General features: G+C 40.8%; 1 long non-coding RNA gene across 1 annotated transcript in view; it reads right to left on the reverse strand.

The window, feature by feature from the left end:
* Positions 1-12,280, reverse strand: part of LOC135362845 (uncharacterized) — a 332,331-nt gene that overhangs the window by 260,564 nt on the left and 59,487 nt on the right. The gene's annotated exons all lie outside the window — the stretch shown is intronic.

Here is a 12,280-nt window from a genome sequence, read left to right on the forward strand (position 1 = left end):
TGGAAAAACATTCCATGCTCATGGAATGGAAGAACAAATATTGTGAAGATGTCAATGCCACCTAGAGCAATCTACACATTCAATGATATCCCTATCAAAATACCATCCACTTTTTTTTTTCTTTCAAAGAAATGGAACAAATAATCCTAAAATTTGTATGGAATCAGAAAAGACCCCGAATAGCCAGAGGAATGTTGTAAAAGAAAAGCAAAGCTGGCAGCATCACAATTCCGGACTTCCAGCTCTATTACAAAGCTGTCATCATCAAGACAATACGGTACTGGCACAAAAACAGACACATAGATCAATGGAACAGAATAGAGAACCCAGAAGTGGACCCTCAACTCTATGGTCAACTAATCTTTGACAAAGCAGTAAAGAATGTCCAATGGAAAAAAGACAGTCTCTTCAACAAATGGTGTTGGGAAAATTGGACAGCCACATGCAGAAGAATGAAACTGGACCATTTCCTTACACCACACACAAAAACAGACTCAAAATGGTTGAAAGACCTAAATGTGAGACAGGAGTCCATCAAAATTCTAAAGGAGAACACAGGCAGCAACCTCTTCAACCTCAGCCGCAGCAACTTCTTCCTAGAAACATCGCCAAAGGCAAGGGAAGGAAGGGCAAAAATGAAGTATTGGGACTTCATCAAGATAAAAAAGCTTTTGCACAGCAAAGGAAACATTCAACAAAACCAAAAGACAACCGACAGAATAGGAGAAGATATTTGCAAATGACATATCAGATAAAGGACTAGTATCCAAAATCTATAAAGAACTTATGAAACTCAACACCCAAAAACCAAATGATCCAATCAAGAAATGGGCAGAAGACATGAACAGACATTTTCCAAAGAAGACATCCAAATGGCCAACAGACACATGAAAAAGTGCTCAACATTGCTCGGCATCAGGGAAATCCAAATCAAAACTTCAATGAGATACCACCTCACACCAGTCAGAATGGCTAAAATGAACAGGTCAGGAAACGACAGATGTTGGCGGGGATGCGGAGAAAAGGGAACCCTCCTACACTGTTGGTGGGAATGCAAACTGGTGCAGCCACTCTGGAAAACAGTACAGAGGTTCCTCAAAAAGTTGAACCAGAGCTACCCTATGTCCCAGCAATTGCACTACTGGGTATTTACCCCAAAGATATAAATGTAGGGATCTGGGGCGCCTGGGTGGCTCAGTCGGTTAAGCGACTGCCTTCGGCTCAGGTCATGATCCTGGAGTCCCGGGATCGAGTCCCGCATCGGGCTCCCTGCTTGGCGGAGAGTCTGCTTCTCCCTCTGACCCTCCTCCCTCTCATGCTCTCTGTCTCTCATTCTCTCTCGCAAATAAATAAATGAAATCTTTAAAAAAAATAAAAATAAAAAAAATAAATAAATGTAGGGATCTGAACGGGTACATGCACCCTGATGTTTATAGCAGCAATGTCCACAATAGCCAAACTATGGAAAGAGCCAAGATGTCCATCGACAGATGAATGGATAAAGAAGATGTGGTATATATATATACAATGGAATATTATGCAGCCATCAAGAGGAATGAAATCTTGCCATTTGCAATGACACGGATGGAACTGGAGGGTATTATGCTGAGTGAAATAAGTCAATCATAGAAAGACATGTATCATATGACCTCACTGATATGAGGAATTCTTAATCTCAGGAAACAAACTGAGGGTTGCTGGAGTGGTGGGGGGTGGGAGGGATGGGGTGGCTGGGTGATAGACATTGGGGAGGGTATGTGCTAAGGTGAGCGCTGTGAATTGTGTAAGATTGTTGAATCAAAGATCTGTACCTCTGAAACAAATTTTTATATGTTAAAAAAAAAAAGAAAATAGCAGGACGGGAAAAATGAAGGGGGGGAATCAAAGGGGGAGACAAACTATGAGAGACTATGGACTCTGAGAAACTAACTTAGGGTTCTAGAGGGGAGGTGGGTGGGGGATGGGTTAGCCTGGTGATGTGTATTAAAGAGGGCACATACTGCATGGAGCACTGTGTGTTATACGCGAACAATGAATCATGGAACACTACATCAAAAACTAATGATGTAATGAATGGTGATTAACATAACCTAAAAAAAAAAAAAGTGAAAAAAAATATAGAAATTCCTTTGCAATTTCCCCCACTATATACATTGACAATCATCCCCCAAACATATAGCCCACTGATACATATCTGAAAGGTGTCATGACTCAGGTTTTATTAGACGGTAATAAATGACCTTTTCCAAACAATAGCTAGGCCCCTCAAGGTCCTTGAAACCTTGCTTCCAAATTCCTTAGAGACTAAGCTATCCCTAACCCCCACCCTACTTGAAAGTATATAATGGGCCACTCCTCATGACCCCAGGGCAGCTTTCTGCCCACAATCCCTGTCCGCGAGCTTTAATAAATCCACTTTTTTGCACCAAAAAAAAAAAAAACTTTACAGCACAGAAACTTGACAAGTACTACCTCAATTAACATCAACAGTAATAAGTCATTCTGAGAGCATGTATGTGGTCTTGATATCATGGGAGGAAAATGGTACTTTACATCTGTAGTCTTCCTCCCCCAAACACTAACTCCAGTCTAATCATGAGGAAGACATCAGACAATTCTCAATTGAGCAGGATTTTGTAAAGTGTCTGAATAGTACTTCTCAAAAATATCAAGATTATAAAAAACAAGGAAATTCTGAGAAACTGTCACAGCCAGGAGAAGCCTAAAGAGAAACAATAACTAGATATAGTATCCTAAGTGATCCTGGGACACATAAAAGGCATAGGTAAATAAGGAACTGTATAAAATGTGGACCTTAGTTAATGTTTCAATATTGCTTCATTAACTGTCACAAATCCACCATACTAATGCAAGATGTGCATATTAAGGAATACTGGGTGTGGCGTCTATGGGAACCTTCAGTACTATCTTCACAAATTTCTGGTACATCTAAAACAGTTCTAAAATGAAAAATTTATGTATAAAAATAACAATGACTAAAATCATTTCATATTTCCCTCAAGTGCCTTTTCCTATTTATTTTCTTTCTTTTTTTTTTTTTTAAAGATTTTATTTATTTATTTGAGAGAGAATGAGAGAGAGAGAGAGCACATGAGAGGGGGGAGGGTCAGAGGGAGAAGCAGACTCCCTGCTGAGCAAGGAGCCCGACATGGGACTCGATCCAGGGACTCCAGGATCATGACCTGAGCCGAAGGCAGTCGCTTAACCAACTGAGCCACCCAGGCGCCCTCCTATTTATTTTCTATGTACTTATATAATCTGTTTTTCAATTATTACATATATATATGCATTTACCCTTTTATTTAAAATACTGCAATTACAGCAAAAATATGTATGGATGTACCATAATTTACTTAATCTCTATTACTGTACAGTAAGGTATTTTAAAACATCTTTACTTATAACAAACATCCTCCCCATAGTAGAGTAACTCAAGGATTAGATATGGGTGGGTTTTTTTCCACTGACTTTCAAAGATGAGTATCAGCGATGTGACCATCTCAAGGGAAGACAGTAGGAAACAGTAGTATATGCTAAACACAATGCTTCTCACATTTTCACATACATAAGCTGGTCTACAAATCTTGTTAGTTAAAATGCAGATTCCAGTTCAGGAGATCCAGGGAGAGAGCTGAGGTTCTGCATTTCCAATAAGCTCCCAGATGATGCTCTTGCTGCTGGGTCAGGGACCACACTGTGAATGGCCAGGCGGTAAATAGCACTTGCCTGGCTGCATTCAGGTGAGCTGGATTGTCTGCTTTGCCATTTCTCTTTTCTCTTTCTTGTGTGACCTTCAAAAATCACATGCCTTTTGAGAAACATATGCTCCCTCTCCCTGCCCCTACGACCTTGTTCCACTTTCCTCCCTCAGCTGTTGTAATTTAGATCATGAATGTGAAAGTTCTCTGTGAACTAGGAAATACCTAGTATAAGTATGTTTGAGCTCTCTCTCTCCCACTGGAAAGCTCACTGTGGTAAAGCCCCCCACACTGCACATTGCAAAAGTGTCTCAATCACAAAAATGGCAACATTAGCAACTAAGACATGCATGAAATGGCTGCAGCACCATTAAGGTTCTTACAGCTCTCATTGTCAGGAGTCAGACCGTTTAATCCTCATTAGGACTGATACCATTAACAGAAGGAGTTAGGAGACATAAGTGGCTATAAAACCTGAGCCCTGTTTTCAAGGAAATTGACATTCTTAGCAGAGCTGGGCAGGGTACGGATTGTTAGGAATGGTGGAATCATCATTAAGCAAGAGCAAATCAATCACACTGGAGACGGTAGGCAAGCTTTGCGTTTTCCCAGAAATGGATGCTCTCAGCAGCATGTTCCCATCAGGGGCCCATGAAAGCCCTCTATCCAAAATAAACAGGCATGTTGCGGTTTGCCTTTCTTTGCCTGGGATGTGATCATCGAGTTGTCAAGTAACATGAGATCCAAGAGCTATAGATTCTATGCAAACAGATCCAGTGTAACCTCATAATAAGGAAAATATACTTTATTTCATTTACTTAATTGACTGGAAATTAATGAAATTAGGTATGATTTTATCTTACTATGAAGATTGCCAGCACTGATAGATAGATGGATGGGTGGATGGATGGATGGATGGAGGGATGAATGGATGGATAAATGGGTTAATAAATAAGTGAAAAACTAAGCAAGCAAATAAGTGAAAGAGTGAATGAATAGACATTTGACAGACCCAGTCACTTGGGACTTGGTGAATAATGTGATTACATTTTTAGCATGCCAGAAACTCCACTAAAACCTAAGGTTCTAACTAGTATATGAAGAGTGCTAAAGCTAACAGAAAGTAGGCAAATCAAATGTACCCACATGTAGATTGTGAAACTGGGAAAGAGGAGACAAAACAGCAGAATAGATTGAACAATCTGTGAGGGCAGGAACCAAGGCTATCTTATCCACGACTATATGTCTAGCAGGAAGCATAGTTCTTGACACCTAATGGGTGCTTAAGGAATATTGTTGAAAGAATGAATGCACAAGTGACTGCAGTAATTGTTCTAAAACTTTAAAGTATATGAGAATCAGGGTGCATGGGTGGCTCAGTCAGTTAAGCGTCCCACTCTTGATTTCGGCTCAGGCTCAGGTCATGATCTCAGGGTCATGAGATCAAGCCCCGAGTTGGGGTCCAAGGTGAGTGTGGAGCCTGCTTAAGATTCTTCCTCTCCTAGGGCGCCTGGGTGGCTCAGGCATTAAGCGTCTGCCTTCGGCTCAGGTCATGATCCCAGGGTCCTGGGATCGAGCCCCACATTGGGCTCCCTGCTCAGCGGGAAGCCTGCTTCTCCCTCTCCCACTCCCCCTGCTTGTGTTCCCTCTCTCACTGTGTCTCTCTCTGTCAAATAAATTTTAAAAAAACTTAAAAAAAAAAATTCTCCCTCTCCCTCTTCCTGTGCCCCTCCCCTTCCTCTTGTGCACTCTCGCTCTCATATAAATACACATAAATACTCAAATAAAAATACAGTATACGAGAATCACTTGTAGAATACACTCAAAGGCTCCATTCCCAAAAATTATGATTCTATAGGTCTGGGGTACTTACTTCTTCAGTAACTATCTTTGGATGACTTCAGATATAGGAGAACCTCACTGAGAAACCCCAACCAATTCTTTATGAAAAGTTATTTCTGAATGGTCCCAAAGAGGCACCAGATGTGCCACATTGCATTCTGATGTGGATAGTTTAATAGCTCAATATTGAAACTAGATCTTTGCTTTCAGGTTTAAGACTCTGGAATGTTAAATCTGCCAGGCCACTGGCTGAGCAGATGATTCTGTAAAGAAGATACACTGCAAACTACACTGTATGTTCAGAGATTTCTGTGTCCCACCCTTTTCCAAAATATCAATTAGTACAGATGTTCTTAACCCTGGATTAACATTAGAACCATCTGATGGGAGCGTTTGAAAAAGACCAATACCTGATATACACCATAAGCCAGCAAAGTCACAAATCTGGAAATAGGGCTTAGGAATCAGTGTGTAGACAGGTGTCCTCAAAACAACCAGCTTGAAGGCCTGCCTCATCCATATCTGCATCACTTTCAATGCAATAGCTCCTTTTATATTCTTCCCCACCACTGGTTGTTTTATTTTCTGAATTCTGCTAGATTCAAAGTAGTTTATGTCCTGAATTCTGGTTAAAAAAAAGGGAAAAGCCCACTGCATCAAAATGAACCAGAACAGAAATAAACTGGGAAAGTATTCATTTTTGGAAAATTATAGTTTCATGTCATTTACTTTTATTTAATAATTTAGTTTGGCAAGACCACAGCATGTTCCATCGTCATGGAGTTTGGATTTGAGAGATGGAAAAGTTTTGCAAAGCCAGTAAGTGACCACTGTCTTCCTAGCTTACCCCTTGAAGTGACCCCAAGGCCGGGCCCGCTATCCTTAAGTGGGAGAAGATAATTCACAAATGCATAACCTCCCTTTATTAATTAAAAATACATATGTGCTTTATATATCTTCTGCCTTGTCCCAAAACAGATTAAGGAAGTTTAAATGCAATGCAGTATGTAAAGGAAAGATACATTTGGAAATAGTCAAAGACAATGAAACAGAGACAGGGGCACATCCATGCAATGAAGTCAAACATGAATCCACATGAGGACCCATTTTCCCCAGGCTTCCTGGAGGCTCCCAGAGCCTCCCCAGCTTCTACAGCACCCTCAGCCCGTGTGGTCCTCTCCTCATGCTGAATCCATCATGCCATTTCTACCTCTCCCCAGCGACACACCACACCCATGTCCCTGCCTAACATTTGTGCCCCTGTAATATTCCTCCAGCTTCAGATGCATCAGAATCTCCTGGAGGGCTTATTAAAACCCAGATTGCTGGGCTGTTCCCCCTGAGTTTTTCATTCAGTAGGTCCAGGGTGGGGCCTGAGAATTGGCCTTTCCCACAAATTTCCAGGTGATGCTGATGCTGCTGGTCTGGGGACCACACACTGAGGCCCATTGCTCTTATGGTCATGATAACATGCACTCCTGAGATGAAGACAAACTATTTTTCCTGATGCAGAAGGCCATGTGGTTCTGGCTTCTACCTTTTTCTTTAGGTTTGTTTAGCAGCACCCTCTATTAACTCTGTAAGCTCCTACCACAGTGCCCTTCACCCAGTATCTCAAGTGAACCATACCTCCCTTTGGGGACAAGCCCTCTGCACATGCAGTTCTTTCTCACCATTAATCTCATTGCACAACCCCACCCCACCACCCTAATTGTCCTGTTAACTTATGTGTCATTTCCACAGGAAAGCCCTTAGTTTAAACCAGATTTTCTTCTTTGATGCTCCCAGAGAATCCTATTCCTTTCCTGTACAACACTTATTTCAATTGATAAGTATACATTCATGAGTATGATATATGGATTAATGTCTTTCTCCTCCTCTAGACTCCAAGCACCATGAGAGTGGGAGCCATGTTAGTTTTTTGTGCATTCAATTATCCTTAAATACTAGCACACTACTTGGGATAGAGGAAATCCATTTACTTTTAATGCAGTAAGATTTCATACACTTGCTAAAGTTGACCTCACATTTAGCTCTAACGTTTCAGCCACAATGTAAAAAAAAAATCCAACAACACATCAGTTATGCAATTCATAGTCTTCATTCACATTACCCTTGAGTTTGCAAGGAAATCAAATGTTCCAAATTATCACAGCCACCTCTGATTCTCAAACTGGGGTGGGAATTGCGCGCAACCCAAACATCCTGGTCAGCTAAAAGCAACAAAACGTGCATTGACATCATCCCACCTACAACCCCTGTCATCATGGTCTTGGCTCCTGCCCTTCACTCAGTTCCCAGAGTGGGCCAGGGGAAGACTTCCAGAGCAGGCCATGGTGGTGACAGATGGACAGAATATGATACCCTGCAGGTACACTGCTGATGGTGGATGGTCTGGCTTAACCTAGAGTTGATTTAGAGTCCTCAGAGGAATAGATGGTTTCTACATAGTCCAGGCCATATTCTAAGAATATTGTTTCTTTTGCCAAACCTTTGAAAAATATTGGACATCACCAGTGTGTTTAAGATTTTACTCCCTGGCAAGTCAGTGGAGGTTATTTTGATTGGCTTCCATTAAAGAGTAGAATCCTCTGCTTTATAAGCCAGCCCAGATGAGAAACCTGAACTTCAGACAAGCTGCCCAGGCTGCCTGAGGTAGTCAGGGTTACTTCTACAATCATTTTATTTCTCATATTCTGGCCTCCCTGATCTGCAAGCCTAAAATTTACAGGCTCTAAATTTGCTGCAGTAAACTACAATGGAGGCACAAAAATTCATGTATTAGGAAGAATGCGGGCTGAACATGGATCACAGTAACCTGAGTTCAAATCCTGCCTATGTTAATGGCTGGCTTGATTAAATTATGTACACCACTTCTAAACACTGGTTTCCTCAACTGAAAATATTAAGTGTGTTTTTAAAAGATGAAGAATAAATAAGATAATGCATGTAAAGTACCCATCTTATGAAGTATAAAGATGCTATTTTTGTTGTTTTCCATGACAACATGGATAATAGCTTAATCAGCTATTATTTTAATAAACCCAAAGCTTGACATACCACCACAAAGTGATGTCACAGGAACTTTCATTTGTGAAGTAAAACAGATTTGAGGCTAAGCCTGGCTACCAGCCTTTGTTCTCATTCCCTCTAATGCCTTGAGAAAGACCCAATAGATGCTTTTTAAAATACTAAAATAGAAAAGACGTGATTCCCCAGGGCCTAGTGGATGACGAGGCCAAGAAGGATCAGGCTGCCTATTGCTCACAGTCAGGTGGCAGCTGGGCAGGCACCTGGGGCCCACCTCAGAGGCTTTTGCTTACAGCGGAGCCCTGCAACTAAGGGTGCTCACGGACACCTTGTAATTCAGGTATTAACCTGGCTTGCTCAGCTGCCAGATCCTCTCCCTAGCGGTTTCTGCAAAGAGTTTTAAGTTTGTCAGCTCATTTTTCACTTGCAGCATCTAACTCTGGAAATGGCAAATGGTCTTGGGCTGCCCCCAACTCTGATTAGCACACACAGAACATTTTTTAACAGACTTTTCCCTTTTTAATATTGCTTGGAGCACCATAGTTAAGCAACACTCCCTGGGCATCAGGAGACATGGTTTTGAGCTGGCTCTGCCCCTGAAAGAGCATTCAAGGAGAGGGAATGGCATGTGCAAATTTGTAGAAGCAACCAAAGGACTTGGGGTATGTGGAAAGCATTCAGAAATTCAGTGTGGCTGGAGCCTTTGCAGTTCAAAGGGTGGTGATGGAGAGTAAGATCAGGCAGGCATGTTGAGAAGAGACATTAAAGAGTCCTTCTTGTTCTAGGGTTCTTCTCATAAGCCACAAGAAATCAGAATGTGTAGGATAGACATGGATGTGTTGGCACAATCAGATTATGTTTATGAAATGCCACTCTCACTCTGGCAGGCTCTGTGAGGGTGTAGAAGAGATAACGTAGACACAAGTAAACAAAACACCAGTTAGGATGTTTTGAAGTAGTTGTTGAAGTAATCCAGATTTTAAAATTTTATATACATATATTTTTTTTCCTTATGTAAACATCTTAACCACCCCTAACCATGCACATGTACACACACACACACACACACACTGTTTAAACAGAGAAATCAGTAAGGATAAAAAATAGTCATTAAATTGAGGACGTGATCCTAATGAAAAATCAACTGGATGTGGGAAGAAATTGGGGAAAGATCAGGTTTTTCCTTTGTTGACTTAGGATGACTGGCGGGTAAGGAAAATTATCATGAGGGAAGCTTTAAACAAATGCCTTTATCTGAAGGGCCTTGGCTTTACCGTTTGTAAGATTAGCAGACTGGAAGATAGAACTTTATTGGGGTAGACCTCTGCTGCAACCACAGTCACACTGAAGGGGGCCCGGTCAGCAAGCAGCAGCTGTATTTTGGAAGGAAGTTGGTGATTTCAATCTACAGCAGGAAGTTCTATATGCAAATGTTTTAAAATCAGGGTTAATGCTTCAGGGCATGTTGCATTGTTGAATCCCAGGACAAGAACTGTGCTTGATGAAATAATTCTATAACCTGGGATAGATAAACCTGGCTTCTCAGTGCGCCTGGGCTTTTTAAAGGAAAATTCAACCATTCCTCCAAAACAGTGAGTTCTCTGCAGCAAGCCTCCATGAGCTGGTTCTATGTCCTTAGATCATTTACATAAATTACCTCAGCCTTTATTTCCTTGGCTCTAAATGGGGCTACTGATACTGACCTAATCAGACTTCAGTGAGGATGGAATGAGAGAACGTTAGTAAAATGAGCACCTACACTGTTTGATATACACAAGTCACTTGAGGTTACTCCTTCCATCCTTCCGTTCAGAGGATGCAGCCTCATGTCATGGAATATCTGACGATTTGGAGTCAAATAGCCCTGTAATCTATGGGGACTACAGTTCGTAGTCTTATGAACCTCAGCAATTTAAGTTCCCTAAGCCTCAATTTTCTCATCCATAAAATGGAGCTAGGAGTCGTTACTTTCCAAGGTTAATGTAGCACAGGCAACAAGCTGTTTTCATTTACCCTTGTTCACTGTATGGTCACAACAAACTGTATCAGCTGCTACTGAATGCGCTTCAACAGGAAGTAGGGCATGATTTTGGAGGCTTGCTAAGACAATAACCAATGCAGAAGAAAAAAAAACTGGAGCATTCCCTTTAACTGAGTTAACTGGTAACGAATATGTGGGGGAGATAGAGTCCGAAGCTCTAAATCACTGGGAAAGAAGCAATGTCTAGATACTATTCTTTTTTGCACAATTTATTATATAACAGGATTATAACAATTTAATTAGCAGCAAACAATATACCTGAGCACTGATCAAACATTATATGGCAAATACTCTAGATTTTGAGAGAAATAGAAAAAGAAGAAATAGGAATACACAAACTGAGGGTTGCTGGAGTGGTGGGGGGTGGGAGGGATGGGGTGGCTGGGTGATAGACACTGGGGAGGGTATGTGCTATGGTGAGGGCTGTGAATTGTGTAAGACTGTTGAATCACAGACCTGTACCTCTGAAAAAAATAATATATTATATGTTAAGAAAAAGAAGGTAGTAGGAAGGGTAAAATGAAGGGGGGGAAACTGGAGGGGGAGATGAACCATGAGAGGCTATGGACTGTGAGAAACAAACTCAGGATTCTAGAGGGGAGGGGGTTGGGGGGATGGGTTAGCCTGGTGATGGGTATTAAAGAGGGCACGTTCTGCATGGAGCACTGGGTGTTATACGCAAACAATGAATCATGGAACACTACATCAAAAACTAATGATGTAATGTATGGTGATTAACATAACATAAAAAAGAAAAAAAGGATACATAAGCTCTCACCTGCTTCCCAGGTAACATAACCCACAAGCAAATAAGAGTAAAGAATTCAGTCAGTCTTTCAAGTAATAGTAAGCACATTTATAGCAATGCACAGAACCCACTTCTTAGCTTTCTTCCTTTTCCTTAGGTGACCAGTACTTGCCTTTGCAAGGAGTTAATTCCTCAGTTAGGAATACACCCAACAATTTTGACTAAAGAGCTAAAGCACAGAGTTAATAGAAGATTGTGCTCTCCAAGAAAAGCTCACTCAGAGTCACAAAAAGACCCTGAACATCTACAAAACATGGGCCTCCACTGAGGGAAGCAGAATGCATTTTCTATTTCTAAACAAACTTTAATATTTTTCATCTGGAGTTATTTCTATACTGTCAGCAGAAAAAAAATCTTTGCATGTGGTTGTGTATTTATGAGTGAGTTTTATCTCTAAACAGATTTGTAACTAAAAACAGAAATATCTTTTTATGGGAGACAGCTGGTGGGGAGATTAAAGATACACATGGAGAGAGAGGGGGCTCAAATTAACAAACATTCCTAGACATAGAATGTCTGCGAGTATTAGGAATCTTTTAACTTATGACCTAAAAAAATATCTAATACCCACCAGTTTCCCAGGATAGATTTCAGCTTATTTGGCATTTAAAGAAAAAAAAAAAATCTTGGTAAGCCTAATACAGAGCTATAACTCTTCAAAATCTCAAGGAATCATAGATAACCTATAAATACTATGTGAACATAAAATTCCTAAATATGCAGTTCCATTTATGGGATTCAGAAAAAAAATAAATAACCAGTCAAATCAGGCCAATTCTGGGCTTACTTTCTCCCTCTCAGAATACAAAAATGATGTGCTTCTGAAATTTTGGATTTGAT

This window comes from Mirounga angustirostris, unplaced genomic scaffold, assembly GCF_029215605.1.
Source record: "Mirounga angustirostris isolate CCGP_5_RB_7025 unplaced genomic scaffold, mMirAng1.0.hap1 SCAF_16, whole genome shotgun sequence".
NCBI classification, from domain to species: domain Eukaryota; kingdom Metazoa; phylum Chordata; class Mammalia; order Carnivora; family Phocidae; genus Mirounga; species Mirounga angustirostris.